The sequence below is a fragment of the Acinonyx jubatus genome, chromosome B3, assembly GCF_027475565.1.
Source record: "Acinonyx jubatus isolate Ajub_Pintada_27869175 chromosome B3, VMU_Ajub_asm_v1.0, whole genome shotgun sequence".
Taxonomy (NCBI): Eukaryota; Metazoa; Chordata; class Mammalia; order Carnivora; family Felidae; genus Acinonyx; species Acinonyx jubatus.
In genome coordinates, this window is record NC_069386.1 from 45,907,146 (window position 1) to 45,921,910 (window position 14,765).

At 43.1% G+C, this 14,765-nt stretch overlaps 1 long non-coding RNA gene across 2 annotated transcripts; it reads left to right on the forward strand.

The window, feature by feature from the left end:
• Positions 1–1,216: 1,216 nt before the first annotated feature.
• Positions 1,217–13,867, forward strand: LOC113602029 (uncharacterized). Of its 2 annotated transcripts, XR_008299152.1 has the most exons (7): positions 1,217–3,198; positions 3,300–3,539; positions 6,413–6,617; positions 7,137–7,207; positions 7,376–7,519; positions 7,710–9,447; positions 10,278–13,867. It is a non-coding gene; the product is annotated as an uncharacterized LOC113602029 (long non-coding RNA). The 2 variants fall into 2 exon arrangements; XR_003423410.2 differs by having other exon boundaries at positions 7,376–7,907.
• Positions 13,868–14,765: the final 898 nt, after the last annotated feature.

Below are 14,765 nucleotides of genomic sequence, written 5' to 3' on the forward strand. Positions count from 1 at the left end.
AAGAAAAGGAAAAAAGTAGCAGAAAATTTGGGAGAGCATCCCTGGAGAATGGGGAGGAGTGGAGAGGGGATTGATGCGTGTTCAGAACTTCCCTTCAAACAGTCCCAAGATAAGCAGATAGCATGATGGGAAGCATGTACAGTACTATTTACTGTTAACTGATTAGCTTCCTCAGGTGGCATATCTTTTCCCTAGTAACATATGATGTGAAGCATCTTTTCATATGCTTATTTGCCATCTGTCTATCCCCTTTAATGAGGTGTCTGAGGTGTCTGTTACTGTCTTTGGTCCACCTTTTTTTTTTTTTTTTTTTTTTTTTTTTTTTTTTTTTATGTAGGCTTCATGTCCATTGTGGAGTCCAGCTCTGGGCTTGAGCTCATGACCATGAGCTCAAGACCTGAACTGAGATCAAGACAAAGACAAAGAGATCTTGACAGGCCACAAGGAGGGGCAAATTTAAAATGAACTTTTCCAGGACATCTGTGTGGCTCAGTCAGTTAAGTGTCCGACTTCAATTCAGGTCATGATCTCATGGCTCGTGAGTTCAAGCCTGGCCTTGGGCTCTGTGCTGACAGCTCAGAGCCTGGAGCCTGCTCCGGATTCTCTGTCTCCCTCTCTCTCTCTGCCCCTCTCCTGCTTGTGCTCTCTCTCTCTCTCTCTCAAAAATGAATAAATAAACTTAAAAAGTTGAAGAGAAAACATAGTTCAAATGCATTTTGTAAACTCTCATCCCTACATAAGTATAGAGGATTATAATATCTATTCTGTCAACACTAAATTTACTTCTGTCTTTCCCATCAGGAAGTTATATTGTAAGCTGATCCCAGACTTAAGCAAGAAATCAAACTTAGATCATCACTGTATTTTCCCAAAGACATTCTGAGCTTTTTCAAATGTTCACATTTTCCTTTTTGCTCTAGGTATGAGTGACTTCTAGCAACTGCTCAGAACTGTGAGTTTGTTGACTATGGGGCACCTGCCAGGAATGAGGCTGGGCTCAGAATAGGTGCCATATAGGAGATAATGCTTTGGTGTTAGCCAGGGAGACTAAGGACCCAAGCAGGTTTCCATGCAGAACCACACGGGTAGGGGGACAAAGCAGAGGGTGGTTGGGGAGAGCAAGATGGGGAGCGATTCCTCAGGGAGGGGTGGGGTGCATATATGGCTCCATGGTGGACACACAGGGGGACAGCAGGAGACTGAGATGGAAGGTCTTGTCATCAGGGACAAATATATGGTTTATCCTAAGGGCAAAAGAACATATGTAAGGATTTTAAAAAACACATTTAAAGTGTTCTAAAGGAATACTTGGGATTTTTTTTTTGTAGACAATATGAAAAAAATAGAGAGGTAAAAAAGGAGGGGGAAATCATTTAGTGTTCTACTACATAAAGAAAACTCCTGTTAAGGTTCTACGCTGTTGAAAGAGTCAGTGTCTGGTTTTCTTCTGGTGGCAATGTAGATAAGAGACCAAAGGGGAACTGAACATAAAGCAGTTGTTGCTAACACTTCTTTTTTTGTGTGCTGGAAGTTTGAGCAACTGCATATTATCTACAGAACTCACAAGTAGGACTTCCAAGGTATCTAAGAGATCAGCCCCTTTAACTCCTATGGACCGTTCCGCCTCAATCTCCCCAATTAATCACAACCATCAAGCCATGCCTCAGAAACAATGTGGGCCTCTGGCCCTGCATCTCCAGATATCATTCCCATCCCTCCCAAAGCAGCTGAACCAACATCTTTTGAGGCGACCAAATGGTGGAGACATCACCGGCACATCCAGTGTCCACATTTGGATTTCAGCAACCTTCTCCTGACAGATTTCTTCAGAATATCCACATAGGGGCCTTCATTCACATGACGGCCTGAAGGGCTGCAGGGTGACATTCCCACCACCCACTTAGGAGAACATCTGGAGGAATGGGATAAAGGGCATTCTTGACACTTCTCGACGATAAAGACCACCAAGGGGCTAGGGAGAGTGTCCAGCGTGGCTTGAGGCCAGTCCAGTTCCTGGGTGAGGAGAGACTCAGTCTTCCACAGTGATGTGGGCATACATCTTACCTTCACATGGGGAAAATGATTTTCACTCTCCCTACCTTGCAGAGTTGTAGTGAAGATTGAGTGAACTTAGTGTTTTGGAACAATACAAAATGCTGTGAATATGGAGAAAACTGGCTCCTTTTTGCCCCACTGCTCATGTAGGTGTTGAAATGTCATTTATACCCTGTACAAGTAGCTCCAGATATAGAGGCACCTGCATGGATACATGATAAGATAGATAGATGGATAGATAGATAGATAGATAGATTGAAAGGTAGGTTTATATATGGCTTTATGTATATATTTTTATATTCATATTTATATGTAAAATTCTAACTTAGGGTAGGCAAAATCACTCTTTTAAACCCCAAGCATGCCTGTTCTTTTACCTAAACTAATAGGCTCCATCCCCACCTACCTTACACACTCTGTTGTTGATCTCCTAGCTCTCTGGGTGGCATTTCCATTGGGGAAAAAAAAGTGATGGAAGAATCCCCTTGAATTAGGACTCGAGATAAACAACAACAAAGAGGCTGGAGGGACTTTATCCAAACATATGACCCTTTGGGGCTCTGAAGCAGGCCATTTGGTGACTGGCATATGCAACATCCATTCCAAATCCCATGGGTGACCTTATTAGCAAGGGGGTGGGGTTGGGGGAGGTATGTAACCAGTATCAACCTCAAAACAAAATATTTGATCAAAGTCTTTTGTAATGATCTGTTATTTCCAGTCTTTTGACTCTGCCAGATAACCTACTCTCTCCAGATGGAGAAACACTTTTAGATTGTGACACATATCATTTTTAGTATGCCCACAATTGAGACCAAATATTTGTGTGAATGAGGGTAGGGATGAGTGTGGAGAGAACATGCTGCATCTCCTAATGAATTGAATTCGACTAATGTATGCCAGCGCCTGTGCTGGGTACTGGAGATACCAAGATAAATGATATATCTGGTGCAAACATTCTAGTGATGCTTCTTGTATTGTTGGGAGGGTTTGGTTTTTTGTTTTTTTTGTTTTGTTTTGTTTTGTTTTGTTTTTGTTTTTTAGTATAACTGAGCCTGCTAAACACTCTACAAATTGCTACCCTGCCAAAATTCTGCCTGGGCTCAGACTATCTCGGTGATGGTGTTTCTCTTGTATGCCAAGGTATCTACTTCTTAGAAACCATCTTATTAAGTCCTACTTAATTTCTGGGTTCTATGCTGAAAAAGTCTTATTTGGGTTTGTTTGTTTTTTAACATTTTCAGCTTGTTTTAAGAAATTCTTCAACAGGAATTAGGCAGGTCAAGAACTGTGAAGAAACCCATCAGGAATGGCAGTGTGTAATAAGGGACAAAGGAGTTGGGATTTGATCCAGATCTTCTGTCTCCAAGCACAGTCTTCATTCTGTGGCACACAGCAGCCAACCTCAGGACACCGGTTCTGATTGCATGACTACAGAGGTTCAAGAGGCTCAAAATGAACCCTGCAACCGGTTTTCGAACCCTGTGAGTTCTTTCTTAGCCTGGGTCTCACCTTATCCCAAAGGAATGTTCTTGTGATGAAGACAAGTTGAGAAGAAAGGCTGGCCCCAGCTCACGCATTACAGTCAAAACCATTTGTTTTGTTAACCTCATGTGAACATTACAAATGTGTGATGGAGCAGAGGCCACATCCTTCTATAGATTAGCAATTTCTTGAGTCAACATGGCCCCTTTACCTTGACCTTCAAAGGAAACACTTCAAAGGAAAAAGCCAAGGTCCTCTTCAGATGGTGGGAACTCTGAGGTGGCTCTTGCTTTTGAACTCAGAGGGCTTGGGTGTCAATGCCAACTGGTTTGATTTTGCTGTATGTGAGCATCTGTGTGGGTGGGTGAGTGGGTGCCTCTCTCTCTCAAATTCCTTCTGTGTTGATGGTGTCCTTCTTTCAAATAATTTAAATGGGAAGTCCTGTGGAACAACATTCTATGGGAAAGTTTCCCACAGATGGGTTTCAGCAAATGAACTTGTGCTTTTATAGAGAGGGACCTCGTGTTTTCTGAGGATCATGTTTTAAACTACAGCAGTCAGGGAAGGAGTCTAATCCCTGGTATTAAAAAAATGTTGAGTCTTGGGGCACAAACAGCTCCATTTTCCTGTCTTTACGTCAGGGGCTCTAACACAGCCGACACCAGCCAAAGTGCCAGCACGTCCCCCACTCCTGTATAATCACAGGAATTCTGAATTTCATCTGGAGCTATAGTTGTGCCTCCTCGTCCTGCCTGTGCACTCAACTTGGGCCCTAGAAAGTTCTTGAAAAAGTTAATAGCATGGTGTAAATATAGCTGTTTTTATCATATTCAATAAGCAGTAAGATAGAAGAGAGGCAGTTAGGCCCACTGATAGTGTATCTAGTTTCTGTTGGGAGCCCCTCCCCATGGAAAGCAAGGCCTTGTGAAAAATAACAAGCTTGCATTTGGATTTCTCTCTGCTCTTAATTAATTAAAACGTGGGATTGAAGTGGCAGCTACGACCTTGAGTTCCACAAGGCTTTATCAGCTGGTGAGAAGACCTCTTTTGCCAACAGCTAATCTGTGTGGAAGAATAGCTTGGCACAAAGGACAAGGAAATGGGCTTGGATTCACATAGCTAGTGCTTTAACTACTACTGCTTTTCAGAAGTTTGATGAGAAGGGGCGCCTGGATGGCTTAGTCGGTTGAGCATCTGACTTCAGCTCAGGTCATGATCTCATGGTTCGTGAGTCTGAGCCCCATGTTGGGGTTGCTGCTGTCAGTGCAGAACCTGCTTCGGGTCCTCTCTCTGCCCATCCCCTGGTCATGCTCTCTCTCCCAAAAATAAACATAAAAAAATAATTTAAAACATTTTTTTTCAATGAGAATTGGTCCCTGTCCTCACTCTTCTCTTTTACAACAGTTGCTGATACTCTCCCTTGTTCCTTCTTCCAGATAGCTTTTAGAATCCTTGAGGCAAATTCTAAGAAAATTCCTATTGGCATTGGATTAAATTTGTAAATTATTTTGGGAGGCATAGACAGCTTTGTGGAGTATGTTCCCTCTTATTGAGAAGGATGATGCATCTCAGCGATCAGTTTTTGCAACGTCTTCTGTATGTAACCACATACAGGTCTCATTTGAATTATTGGAAGATGTGAGTGTGGCAGAAATGGCACTCTCCTATATTATTGGAAGAAGCATATTAGTGCAAATATTCCAGGAAGGTAATTTGGCAGGAAACATAAAAAACGTGGAGCTCTTTTCTAGGAATTTGACCTAAATTAACCATCAGGGCTGTGAAAGAGGGTTTAGGGGCAAGGATATGAATTGTGTTACTATTTATAATATCCAGGAAAAAAGAAGGAAGGAAGGAAAGAAAGAAAGAAAGAAAGAAAGAAAGAAAGAAAGAAAGAAAGAAAGAAAGAAAGAAAGAAAAAAGAAAGAGAAGGAAAGAGAGAGAAAAGAAGGAACAAGGGAGGGAGGCGAGGAAGGAAGGAAAGAAGGAAGGAAGGAGGCAAGGAAGGAAGGAAGGAAGGAAGGAGGCATGGAAGGAAGGAAGAAAAAGGGAAAAGGAAACCTCTTAAGTGTCCAACATAGAGGTTAAATGGTTAAATTATGGTACATCCTTTTAATGGAATATTATGCAGCCATTAAAGTTCATATATGAGAGAACTTCATGACAAAGGAGATTATTCACAGTAAATAGTGAAAGAAAGAAAACAAGTTTCAAAATGGTATAACTGTGATCCTAATTCAGGAAGGAAAAAGCATATATGGATAAAAATGTTGAGGCATTCTCTCAGAACAGAAGTTTATGGGAGGTTTTCCTTTCTTCATTGTGATGTTTTAGATTTTTTTCTCAACATTTTCAAACACAGACAAATACTCTGTAGAAAAGAGAAAGCTTTCCTATGGCTTATAAAGTATTCCCAGGTGATTTATATTTCAGTTGCTAATAGGTAGAATTGAGGGATCTGAACTTTGAACCTAAATTTTAATAAATGCATTGTTTGAAATATATACTTTTTAGGGGTGCCTGGGTGGCACAGTCGGTTAAGCGTCCGACTTCAGCCAGGTCCCGATCTCGTGGTCCGTGAGTTCGAGCCCCGCATCGGGCTCTGGGCTAATGGCTCAGAGCCTGGAGCCTGTTTCTGATTCTGTGTCTCCCTCTCTCTCTGCCCCTCCCCCGTTCATGCTCTGTCTCTCTCTGTCCCAAAAATAAATAAACGTTGAAATATATACTTTTTAGTATAAACAAACACCCTTCTGCTTCTATTTTTTGTAATACTTTCATTAAAAGAGATATCACTGTTTCTCAAATGCCTTTTTTAGTATCAAGATGACCTTGTTTTCCTTGTTAAACCTACTGTTGTACTCCATTGTATCAGGACATGCCCTTGTAATGACCCATCCATGCATTGCTGGAGTAAAAGACCTATGTAGTCCTAGAGGGTGGTCACCGTGGACCGTGGACAAGTTACTCACACTCTGGACCTATTTCTTCACCCATAAAAGGTTTCCTCACAGGATGTCATGAGGATTAACTAGTTAGTATATGTAAAGCACTCAGACTACTGGCTGACATATTGGAAGGTCTGTATGAGGGTTGGGTTATTGTCTTATTAAACGTTATTATTAATTTATTTGGTATCTTCTTACAGTATATTTGCTTGTTTTTCATTTAAGATCTGTATTCCTAAGAGAGCTTGGCCTATAGGTTTTCTGTCTTTTTTTTTTTTTTTTAATGATCTCTTGATCAGTTTGAAGTATCAAGGTTATGTAAGCTTTATGAAATGAACTGGGTAGCTGCCCATCTTTTGCAATGTTCTGGAACAATTTCTATCACTTACATTTACTTCAAAAAAAGGAAATACCACCAGTCAATTATACCAAATGGTTAGCATGCCAAGTTATAGAACATGATCCAGCTGCTAATCATACCAGTATTCCCAGCTATGTTACAATTTGGGCCTAATAAATGCAAGTCATTTAATTATATCATTTTCAATTTAATGCCATAGACATTTATGAGATCTATTGTTCAATGAGAAAAAGAACTTAGAGAACAGCCTGTGAAATATGACCCGGTTTTTCTTTACAATTCACTTACAGACTCGAATGTGTGGGTGTGAGCCTGAACCTGAAAGCTGAGTGGTCATTTCTAAGAAGGGCTAGTAATTAAGGTAATTTTAAAAATTGTTTTCTCCCTTTTTGTTCACCTGGGGTGGTTGTGTGTGTGTGTGTCTGTGTGTGTGTGTGTGTTTACATTGAATATGTATTATTCACGTAATCAAAAGCCAAAAAGACATTTTAAATTTCTATGCAAATTTATGGTTATCTACTCACTACAGACAATGTTGTTGACCCTGCGGGGATGAAAAAGATCCGTGCAATCCAGTCCCTGCTCTCAGGAAGTCTGTAATCTACATCTGGATGAAGTGGAAACAGACGAGGATGACATAGTTGTACAGGAGTACAAGAGCCAAGAGCTGGAGGTGGGGTGACCGACCAGCCTTCTCAGTTTGCCTAGGATCCGGGGCTTTTCTGGGATACCAGGCTTCTCAGGGCTAGAACCCAGACAGTCCCAGGCAAACAGGGTGGTCACCCTGGCTGCAGGACCCTGTGGCCCAGCAGTGCTGACCCAATGTCCATGTGCTTTCCTACCTTCTTCACCCTCCTGTGTAGGTCATTCCAGGCCCTGTGATTGAGCTCCCACCACTGGAAATGTGAGCGCAAGTGATGAGGCTGCTAAGAGTGGGCAAGCATTCTCCAGACCTCCCCTTTCACCTCCTCACCCCTAGAAGCAGACACTTCTGAGATGGCAGAGTGGACAGACAGAAGCAGCTGGGACCCCTGAGTCACTGTTGGGGAAGAGTTACCAAGGTGAGCTGCCTGACTCACATGAGACTGTGTGGCGTGAGAGGCAAATAAGTGGGTCAAGCACCTGAGATATCAGGACTGATTTGCCAAGGAGAGCTTGATGACATCCTGACATAAAATAAAGAGCAAAGGCAAGATATTAGGGAAGACTTCATAGGAGAAGCAACGTTTATACAAAGCATGAAAACTGGGTAAGATTTCCACATGCATGGTGGGCAAGGACAGTTCAGGCAGAAGCCAGAGGAGGTAGACAGGGCAGAGCTGGAAGTAGTTCAAGTGCAAGAAGGAAGGGTTCCTGTGTTGGGAGATCAGGTTCGAAAGGTTGGTTGTGCTATTTAAGGAAGGCCTCGCATTCTTCCCAGAAGTGTGAGCTTTATTCCAGAGGGAACAGACAGCAACTGGACATTGCAAGCCATGATGCATCACAACCAGAAGAGTGCAAAGGAAAGTTTGGGCAGGGGTGACACCGGAGTGGAGCCGGGGGTGAGACCAGTTTGGAGGTGATGACAACTATCAGTAGTCCAGCCTGGAAGGAATGAAGGCCTAACCTAGAGCAAGGGTTAGAGCAACATTTGGGAAGCAGAAATTGATAGACTTGCTGGCTCCTAATTAGAAGGTCTCACAAAGGGAGAAAGAAGTTGAAGATGATGCTGAGTCTCCCTTCTGCTGATGCTGTTCCCAGAAACAGGGAAGCAAGGACAAGTAACAAGCGTAGGAGGGAACATGACAAAAGTAGGTTGGGACATGTTAAAGCAGGAGAAGGGAGAGAAGAGGGTGATAGATGCTGAGAAAGAGAGGTCGCAGAAATGGGGAGAGAAGCAGGACAGCACAACATTCCAGAAATCCAAGGAGGAGAGAATTAAAAGGAAGGAAAAGCGGACAAGAGTGTCACAGCCAGTGGAGAGGTCTCAGCCAATGGACCAAGGACTGAGAAGGGACCGTTGACTGCTGCGTTGAGGAAGTTCTTCAGAAGGTCATTTCACAAGGTGCCTGATACAGAAGGCAAATAAAGATGATGATCGGTGATGAAAGTGTCATGAATGATAGGAACACGGGAATTCATGTTCAAGGCAGAAGCAGCTGGCTAGCCTGCTCCTTTAACTCAACAGGTAGTTTCGAGCTCCAACTATTTGTTAGGCCTGGTATCTGAAGAATGTAATGATGAGCAAGATGTGCTTGCTGCCTCAAGGAGCTTGTAATCCGTGGGGCAGAGAACAGACCAGGCAGTTTCAGTACCATCAGGTAAGTGCCAAGATGGGCTGTACAAGGTGCTCTGAGTGTACGTACAGGGGCCTGTTCTGGTTTCTGGGAGTGAGGGAAGGCTTCCTGGAGGAAGTGCTTTGAAAATCTGGTCTGTCAGCATGTGAGCCAGGAAGTGTGGGGGTTGGTCAGCCAATGACACAGGCAGAGGGGAGCAGGCGGAGACAGCGTTCCAGGCCATGGACTACAACAGGCGCAGAGGCCGGAAAGAGAGCAGCTGACACTTTCCGGGAACTACACATAGTCTGGTCCTGGCTGGAGCTCGGTGCTAGGAAATGCAGAGGTGAGGAGGGGTGAGTTGTAAGCGTAGGGTCAGGAAGGACCATTTAAAGAAAGGAGAGGAACAAGGGAATAGCTTGAAGGTAATGGAACTAGGCTGGAGTGTGGCTCACTGAACAAGAAGAGGCCAGGGAAATGGGCAGGTTAAAGGAGAGCACATCGTGGGGTTGTGGGGAGACGAAGGGCTGGGCAGGGGAGAGAGGCAGACATGGGTTGGGGGGGTGGGTCAAGGTGCAGTGTGGCAGCTGAGGACAGACTCTCGTCCTCCCTACAGGAGAGGAAATAAACAATTCCCTGGGGTTAAGAGGATCCCTCCAGGGATGGTGGAGGGTGGATAAAAGGAGGAGTGTTGAAATAGCAGCTGCAGGGTCTGTGACAGGGCGCCAACTAGGACGCATTAAAGGCTTGCTGCAAAGTAGCAAGGCCCCAATATTTCTGAGGGCCTTTATCAGCTACAGGAAGTGAAGTTTGGTCTTTTCTCTAAATATTTATTAAATGTAAATGCTAGTACTCTCGAGATACCCCTCCCCACTGCCTGGGAAAGGAGAATCTGGTTTCCACTGGTGGTTTTCCTGTGTGCCCGGGAAGTTTCCTATTCTCTGCTCCGAGCCTCGGGGCCCTCCAGCTGGAGCTCAAGGCCTGCCCCGCCTACCTCCTGTCTGAGGGGACAGGCTGAGCCAGGCCTTCCCACAAGTGGGATCAAGGCGACCTTTCCCCGGGGTGCTCTGTGAGGCTGAGCTGCCCCCACTGGAGATGACTGTTCTCTTCCATTACAGTCACTACTTGGGTCAACAGAGTGACTGGAAAAACAACTTTTAAAATGTAACCTTCCAGGAGATCAAATCCCAGGTCAACAGTGACGGGCCACGTTGATAGGAGTTTCCCTGGATGTGATGAGATGAGAAGGCGCTTGCCCTCCATGATCTTTCTCCCAAGAACATATAACCCTGCTGTAATCACAAGGAAAACATCAGACAAATCTCAGCAGAGGAGCATCCTGCAAAATACCTGATAGATACTTCTCCCAAACTGACCTTAAGGTCAACAAAGACAAGGAAATTGAGAGACTGTCACAGCCAGAAGGAGCCTGGGGAGACATGAGAACTAAATGTGACATGGTGTTGGGTGGGATCCTGGGACAGGATCTTGGGTGCTGGCTTACTCTGCTGGTTCAGCCCTGGTCTCTCCCGTCCAATTTGAAGGTGGCCCCCACCTGCCTTGACCTCTCCTCCTCAGCCACAGCACAGTCTTCCAGCTGCCACCCTGACACTAATTGTCTGGCCCCTGTGCTTCCTAGATCTGGAAGATTCCTTCTAGAGCAACCCCCATTTTATGTGATTTCCTTTTGTTTTAGAAAAGGTTTCTTTTCAGAAAAGTACGATGCATAATCTAGCACACCCGCTTTTCCATGAAACGGGATGAACAACTGTTGGTATTTCATCATCTTTGCTTACTGAATTTTTCCTATGTGTACGCCTTTTAAAATTATACAATATATGCTTAGATTCTTTCTTAAAAAGTAAAATATTGGGGTGCCTGGCAGGCTCAGTCAGTAGAGCATGTGACTCTTGGTCTCAGGCTCGTGAGTTCGAACCCTGCATCAGGTATAGAGATTACTTACAAATAAAATCTTTTAAAAAGTGTAAAAACAGGAGCACTTGGGTGGCTCAGTCGGTACAGCTCTTGATTTCAGCTCAGGTCCTAATCTCACTGTTGGGGAGATCAAGTCCCACATCAGGCTCTTCAATAATAGCAGGGAGCCTACTTGGGATTCTCTCTCTCTCTCTCTCTCTCTCTGTCTCTCTCTCTCTCTTTCCATCCCTACCCCTCTCACACATGTACGCACATGCACACTCTCTCTCAAAATAAATAAATTTTAAAAAATAATAAAAAGATAAAAATAAAAAGTAAAATATTGCTGATAGAATTCTCCTGAGCCAACCTAAGTCTACTTTCCTTTTCCCTCTTTCTCCTAAACCAATCACCATCACTCACTATCACTGCTTTGATTTAGTCTTTTGGTTCTCTCTCATACACGCACATCCACAAACAATATAGGATTCTCTTTTGTGTGTGTGTTTTCATTTACATAAATGTTATCACATGCTGTGACTTTCCTTTTTCATTCAACATAATGATTTTGATCTACATCCATATTGAAACGTATAAACCTAGCTTATCCCTTTTAAGCATGGTATATATTCCATCAAGTAAATAAAGTGAAAAAAGTAAAAGTACATAAAAGCACATCTCACCTATCCATCCACTCTTGATTAAGATGTAGACAGGTTCCAGTTTTTCACCTCTGCCATGAATATGCTAACGCATGCCCCCTTCTGCACATTAGAAGAGTTTTCTGTTGGGTATTTAAAAGGACTGCCGAGTTCAATCTTTGTATGGCTGAGGGATGCTTTGATGAGCCCAGCTGCCTTTTCTTTTGGGATCATAGAGAAGGCCTCCAATAAAGAACACTCCTCTTCCCTACTCAAGTTTTGAATAAGCTGGAAATAAAACACAGAGCCAATAGAAGCCAATATGGCACTATTGTCGCTGATTGAGCCACATTGGAGGAGGGAATAGTGGAGAGCCACATGGGCCTGCTAAGGAAAGCCCATTCTCAAGCAGAGTGCCACCCATCACAGACAGCTGGGACCAGGGCAGGATCCCCTCACACCTGTCTTCCCAGCCACCCAGGGGCCAACCCCAGAGGAGCACCAGAATGCATGACCCCTTAGAAGTAGCCTACCCTCAAGAGGATCAGAGCAGTCACTCCCCAGGCAGAGGAGAACCAAGAGGGTATTTCTAGAATAACGGGTGGAGTAAAAAAAGTTTCCCCTTAACATGGTCACAGGCCATTAGTCAGCCCTCGTTCATTTGGTGGCCCTTGTGTCAGGAGCACATGCTGGTCTAATCAGGTGTGGCCAAGGAAGGAAGTGGCTCTCCAGAGATAATATATGACCACCCTGCCCATACTAGGGGCTTTGGGTGAGGCGCCTTCCCTTAGAAGAGCTGTGACTGAGAAGATACTACATGTGGGGACTGTATCACAAGCAGACTTCTTCATGATATGCCCCTGATTTGTTCATTTCAGGGACAAGCTATAATGAATGTGTAATGAAACTTGTTTAGTTGAAGCTATTCAGAAATTACCTATCCAAGTACAGTATAGGCAAAGGTGAGCTTCACCCAAACCCCAGAGCCCCTACTTCACTTCCCACCCTAGAAACAAGACCAAAAAAAGTGAATATATAGTTCTATACGTTGACATTTGAAGAATAATAACAGCGTCCTTTTACTGTCCTTTTACCTACTGTGTGCCAGGCATTATCCTATATAAAACAATCTGATCAGGAAGGTACTAATCACCCCATTTTGTAGATGAGGAAACTGAGACCCAGGTTAACTTTCCCAAGAAACAACCGCAGCGGGCAAGGGGAAGCCCAGAAAAGAAAGTGGGAGATAAGGAAGGAAGTCGCTGAAGGAACAGAACAGCAGCAAAGGAGCACCAACCAGGGTTGAGAGAAGCCAGGCACCAAGTGCTGCCCTATCCCTATATGTATCATTTTGCCCTCCTTGGAATTCTATCTGTTACAATCTAGTTTTGTTCAGAGTGTTTCAGTTCACATTCTGAGTCCTTCAGGGGTAATGATCTCACACCTCATTTGGACAAGCAAAAAAGAGATTCTGTCACTGAGCTGAAACTGAGGCAAAGCCTATTTGTGATTTTCCCCTGCTCAGGCCTCTGGACAGCGGTTTTGAAGACAGAGTCTGGTTTCAGAAACTAATAAGTCCCAGATGAATTTAAGAAATAATTTCGGGTCACTCAACAATGACTCAAAGATGAGCACTTAAATTTTTTATAATTGTAAACATAACAATACATGTTTATTTTGAAAATTTTGGAAATCGCCACAGTGTATGAAGGAGAAAATTACAGTTGTTCCTATGGCCACAAGCAAGAAACAATCCTGCTAAAATCCTGCTGTGTTCCTTTCCTTGGTGGATGGGGGTATATGTGAATAATAAATGACATCAGACTGAGTGTACATTTTAACTCTTTCTCTTTTCACCTAAAAATACACCATGAACACTTAGAATAAGAATGGCAATAACTCGTATTTGTTGTTTACTGCATGCTGTACTTGGGTTATCTCATTTAATTAAACAGAACCCCAAGAACAGTTTCTGAGTTTATTCTGGTTTCATAGATGGAAAAGCCAGAGCTCAGAGAGGGCTGGTAAGGTCATAGTCTTTCTCAGGAATCCTTGTTGGTGCTGAGATTTATTTTTTTATATGTTTGTTAGCCACCTACATCTCATTTTATTTCCTATTTTTCAGCTGAGGAATTCATCTCTTTCTCATTGCTATTAGGAACTTTCTTGTATTTAAGATATTAATCTTTTTGCTCTCAAATAGTTTTTCCTTTTGTCACTTGCCTTTTTAATTGTTTTTTTAATTTCAGCATACAGAAGTTTTTCATTTTTAAATACTCAAACTATCAATTTTCCTTTATGATTTCTTCCCTTTCTCTGCTTAATAAGGGCCTTTTCCACCAAAATATCAAACAGGCTATATTTACTCTAGTTTTTGAAAGGTTTCTTTTTTTATATATATACTTAAATGTAGTACATCTGGAATTTATTTTATTCTGTATGTGAGGGTAAAGATATAACCAATAATTGTCCAAGCCCTGTTAATTGACTGTAATTTCCTCACTGATTTGAAATGCCGTATTTATCACATTATAAATTCTGACATATGCTGTGGTCTGTTTCTGGACTTCCCCATCTGGTGCTATGGCAAACTGTGTAGACTCTTTGCCAACCATTTTTTTTTTCCTTCTAGGCACAGGACCAGACTGCATTTCCCAGGCTCCCTTGCAGTTAGTTATAGTCACGTGATCAATGCCATCCAGACCTGGGAAAGGAATGTAAAGGGAAAGCAATGTGTGACACCTCCAGAATTGCCAATAAAAATAAGACCTCACATAAGCAATTCTCCACCATCTTTCCCCTTCTCAGCTATCTCAGACTGAAAGGATCCCGAAGACAACTTTGGAAACCCTGTGTTGAGATGGGGGATCTATAAGGTGGAAGGAGCCTGGGCCCCTGAGTCTCTCTGAAAAAGAGCTGCTTGCCCATTTGAAATGCCCATTTTGGACTTCCTGTGAATGAGAAATGAACTTCTATTTTGTCTAGCATTATATATTTGAGGGGCCATTTATTAGCCATTACTTGTTCACGATTTTTGAACAATTTAAGAATCATTTTGGGGGCGCCTGGGTGGCTCAGTCGGTTAAATGTCCGACTTCGGCTCAGGTCA